Source organism: Vombatus ursinus, unplaced genomic scaffold (genome assembly GCF_900497805.2).
Source record: "Vombatus ursinus unplaced genomic scaffold, bare-nosed wombat genome assembly UNPS02014477.1, whole genome shotgun sequence".
NCBI classification, from domain to species: domain Eukaryota; kingdom Metazoa; phylum Chordata; class Mammalia; order Diprotodontia; family Vombatidae; genus Vombatus; species Vombatus ursinus.
In genome coordinates, this window is record NW_020954255.1 from 1 (window position 1) to 5,578 (window position 5,578).

A 5,578-nucleotide genomic window follows, 5' to 3' on the forward strand; every position below is an offset into this window, starting at 1 on the left:
TTGGAAGGGACCTCAGTGATCATCTAATCCAACTTATATACAAAGAATCTCCACTATGTGATACAGGATGAATAATCATCTAATCTCTATTTGAAGATCTCCAAGGAGCAGTAACCCTCTACCTCTCAAAGAGCTTTTAGACACTCTTAATTGTTAGAAAGGGATATTTCAATCCCTCCCCTCTTTTAAATCAAGCCTAAATTTGTCTGTTTATATCTTCTACCAATACTTCTAGTTTTGCTTTTTGGGGTCAAACTGAACAAGTCTAACCCCTCTTTCACACCACAACCTCTCCAATACTTGAAGAGAGCTATCACTGCATCCCTGAGTCTTTTCATCTCCATTGCATCAGCAAGTCCTCAAATGCCTTGGACTCAGGATCCTTCACTATCCTTGTTGCCCTCCTCCCGACTCTGTCCAGTTTGTCTGTCCATTTCTTTATAAATTTTATCTCCTTGAACTGGACATAATACTCAAGTTGTGATCTGTTGGAGGCATAGTATACCACCCTCTTCTTGGAATTTATGCCTCTTCTAATGCAATCCAAGATCACATTAGCTTTTTTGGCTGCCAAGTCTACTTTCTCAACATCCCATCCTTCACTCACATTCCTTACTCCTGCCCTGTCTCATACTTGGGAAGGTGATTTTTTTGGTACCCAAGTACAGGACTGTACATTATCCCTATCGCATTTCTTCTTGTTAGAAATTCAATACAGTGCTTTAGCCTATTAAGATCCTTTTGAATCTTGATTTTGTTATCCACACTGTCAGTTGTCTCCCCCCAGCTTCATGCCATCTGCAGATTTAATGGTTGTAGCATCTAATAAGCCTTTATCCATGTTTAAAAAAAATAAGTTAACTGATACTGGGCCAAGCACAAATCCCTGTAGTACTCCACTGGAAGATTCCTGCCACATTGACATTGAACCATTATCCACTACTGTTGTGAACCTGGCCACCCAACCAGTTCTGAATCCATCTGATTGTGTTATTATTGTGTAGTCTACATCTCTCTGTTGTCTCCACCAGAACAGTATGAGATACTTCATCATAAGCTTTGTTAAAATCTAAGTAAATTCAATCCACAGCATCCTTCCCATCTCGTAACTAGTTTAGTAACCTAGTCCCAAAAAAAGGATATCAAAGTGGTCTGGTATGACCTATTTTTGATGAAGCCATGCTGGGTTGTTGTAATTGCCACTTTTCTTTCCAGAGGTTTACCAACCATTTCTTTAGTGGTCTGTTCTAGAATTTTTCTGGGAGTTGATGTAGTATACAGAATCTCCTCACTTCCCTTTTAAAAAAATCAGGATGTTTGCCCTTCTTCCGGTCTTGCTTTTGTGCTGTTTCAAATATTATTTACGGTGGCTCAGTAATCACATCTGCTTGTCTGCTTGTTCTTCCAGGAATGTAGTTAGTTCATCTGGACCAGGTAACTTGGATCTATCAAGTGCATCTAAGTGCTTTCTTGTGCTCTCTTTACTTATTTTGGGCATTAGCTTCCTGTTAGTCATTCCAGTGCAGTTGACAGGGGAAAAAACGGGAACAAAATGAAAATGAGCAACTCTGCCAGTCATCATGCCGTTTATACCAAGCAAAGGTCCTCTGCCTTCTTTAGTCCTCCTTTTTCTTCCAGCATAACTTTTTTTTTCAACCCTTATCTTTAGCTTCTCTTGCCTGCTTCCACTCATTCTAAACTATAATACACCTTATCCCTTATACTGGTATTTATATCCATCCTGTTTCCTCACCTTGCTTTTATCTTTTCTGCATTTTCACAGTCAAAGTGGTTGATGAATTCCCTGGTGTAACACAAATAACAACACAGGAAGCACAGGAGACTCCAGCCTTCACTCTTGATCTGGGCAGCAGAAGGACAGGGGTTAAATAAGCTTACTCTATTCTAGTCTAGTCTTTTTAAGAGGGTAGCTGATAATGGGAGCAGTAACTCCTACAGCATTCCCTAATCATTCTTCTAGCGGGGGCCGGCAAGAACGTACAAAGTAGAAGCACAACTCCTATCTCATTCCCCTAAGCTTCAGTGGGGGCCAGTTGAGGCAGACACACATGCATTCCCTGTGCATTACCCAAATCCCCCCTCACTGACCAGTGCTCTCTTGATTTACAGAGAAGCACACAAATAAGGCAATTTGCCTACAATAGCCTCACTGGTTAACTTTAGCAGTAATATCATAACTTAGCACAGCGAGAGTAGTAAATATTACATTGTCATCCCTGTATCTCACTGCGTAGTCACAGTAGACATAGTTTTTAACGTGAACTCCTGGGAACTAGAGATTGTTTTGGCCATGGATCCTGGGAATTATTATCTAAAAAAGAATAACAAAATCATCCTTACACACACTAAAATCCACCTTACGTATACCTGAGTGTCCTCATTGGTCAAATCTCATTTTTCTTCATTGTTGGAATTGTTTCTTTTTTGTCTTCAAAATGCCATTCTTGAACATTTTGCATTTCCTCTAATCTTGTCTTCCTCTGTGATATTTTAGTCCATTGGAAATTCTATCTTTCCCCTAAAACCCTTTGAAATGTGATTTGCGCAATAAATCATGATATGTTAATGTAATGGAATATTATGGTGCTATAAAAGGATAAATATGAAGAATACTAGGAAATATGGAAAAATCTATGCAAACCACTAATCACCCAAAAAACACTTTTTTTGTTATATATTTATATACATTTATATCCCGTAATTCCCATTTATATGCTATAACTCCCATTTTAGACACAAGCAAGTACTTTTAACTTAATGCCTCAGTTATTGGTATGATTTTCATTGGCTCATAGACTTCTGGTCCATGGTATCTCACACAGATACTTTGAGAAGTTGCATGCTAACTTAGAGAATTTTAGAGTTGGATGGGACCTCAAAGGTCATCTGGATCAAACAGTACCTGAACAAAAATTCTACAACATCTCCAACAAGTGCCCATCAGCTTCTACCTAAAGATCATCAGTGATGGGGCACTCTTATGTTATCTCCCGGGACAGTCCCTTCCACTTTTGCAGTGTTGTAGTTATTAGGAAGTTTTTCCTTATGCAGAACTGAAATCTGTCCTTGAAACTTCCCATTGCTCCTAGTTCACCTTCTCAGGCCCAGTGGAACAAGGTTAGTTACTACTGGGTGTGTTAGTACAGAGTGCTTTACTTAAATTTTGTAGTGTTATCCTCAATTATCCTGTGAGATACGTGCTCAGGCATTATTATCCTAATTTTACAGATGAGGAATGTAGAGCTCATACCAACTGTCCATAATCAGTCACATGTTATATGTCAGAGCCACAATTTGAACCCACTTGCCTGACTCTAGCTCTCATCTCCTCTTTTAATGAAGTCTAAAATTGCATTAGCTTTTTTTGCTGCCATGTCACACTGTTGATTCATATTAAGATTTTAGTCTACAGAAATCCCAGGTCTTTTTTTTTTTTTTTTTTTTTTTTTTACCAGAATTGATATCTTGGCCTATCTACCATTTGTATACTTGTGCAGTTGAAATTTTTTAAACCAAATGTAGGACTTTACATTAGTCCTCAGTTAAATGTCATCCATTAGATTGAGCTCATAGTTCTAGTCCAGAGGTCAGCAAAGATGACAGCATAGTTAGCAAGCTAAGAATGGTTTTTACATTTTTTAAATAAAATTTTATTCTATTTAAAAATGTAAAAACCATTCTTAGCTCTCAACAACTGGCTGGATTTGGCCCTCACGCCATAGTTTGCAAATCTCTATTCTTTCGAGAACTTTGAGTATTCTGTTTATGTCATCCACCATATTAGCTTATCCCTATAACTTTGTGCCTCTATAAGTTTGGTAAACAAGTCAGCCATCCATGCCTGCATCTAGGTGATTGATAGAATATTGAACAGGTGGAGTCTGAGTACAAATCTGTGGGACATTCCACTGAGACTTCGGAGAATGGATTGGAATGGGAGAGACTTGAGACAAGGAGGCCAGTTAGGAGGCAATTGAAATAGTCTGGACAAGATGTGATGAGATGCTCAACTGGTGCCATGTGAGTGGATAGAAAGTGACATATCCTCAAGAGATGTAAAGGCAGAAATGACAAGATCTGTCCACTGATTGGATATGTGAGATGAAAGTGGCCCCAAGATTGCAAACATGGATGATTAGAATTGTGGTATCCTCAATATTAGGGAAATTAAGGGAAAGGGTGGGGGGGGAGGGGGCGTAAATTAGCTTCTTTTTGGATATGCTAAATTTGAGGTACTTATGGAACATCCTGTTTGAAATGCTCAGTAAGCAATTGCTTATGTGTGACCAGAGGTCAAAAGAGGCATTAGGATTTCACAGAGATGATAATTGAACCAATTGGAGCTAATAAGCTCACCAAGTAAGAGAAAATAGAGAGAAAAGAGGGCCCAGGACAGAGAATGGGGTCTATTGCTAACAGCCACCATCATCTGTGGAAGAGTATTCTGACTCCTCTTCCAGGAGGGCAGAATTCCAGAGAATCATGACAGTAGATGCAGCTAGTAGTGAAAAGGATGCTTAGGGGAGGCAAGTGTCCGTGAATGCCTGAAAACGGAAGTAGAATCCGAAGTTGTCTTAAATCTAGGGAATTTTGTCAATTATTGACCCAGAGTTCCAGAGGGCACAGTGAAGGGGGCAGGTAGATCTGAAATGGTTTATTGGCAGTAGGATAGGATTGAGGTAGATCTTGAGCGAGACATAGGGCTACTGTTGAGGTAGATGAGAATGAGAGGGTATAGGTAGCAGGAGTTACTGATGTTTAGCAATGGAAGGACAGTATCGGTATGGGGGGGACGGGATGCACAGAGCAAGTTTGCTGTCTATTGGCAAATGAGTTCAGGTATTGTATCAGTGAATGGGAGGAGTTCTGTTGAGAAAGATAAGTGAATAGGATGTTCAAGGCCTCAGTTTAGTCCTGGGGTCCTCCACCTGGTGAAATGTTTTATCCAGAGTTTGAGCAGCCTAAACATCAGCTTAGATATTGATTAGTTTCCAGGGAGGTGGGGGGTTTATTGGTTGGGGTAACATTGTGAATGCCACTCATTCATCTACTGTTCCAGCCTAGAAAAATGTCCTTAGACTCTTTTGAGTCAGATTACGGATGGTACTAGGAGTTGAGTCTACATTTTGAACCTTTTGTTCCCCCAAATCTGTGCTAATGATTCTGTTTCACGTCTTTATGAAGTAACATTTATCACATATTCTCACTGTTAATTGTGCTTAATAGGTTAAGGATTGTAGGATGGATTAATTACCTCATTCCTTCATTGCCTCCTTTTTACCTTGTGCTGTGAGATGCTTGGATTGTACTAGCATCTATCAAACCACTTTTCCCTTCATTACCTCTCGGTGACAGTCGTTGTTTTTTGTTGCTGAGTTGTCAGTTTGGGACAGTAGAATGGGGTATTCAATGAATCTGGCTCTTAATGGCTGCCTGCTTCTAACCCGTGTTGCCAGAGTGGAGCCCAAGAAATATTGACAAAGCAGCCCAGGGCCTTGATGGGTGTTGTAGAAATGTAGATTAAATGGCCTCTGAACTAGTATCTCAACCACCTGGA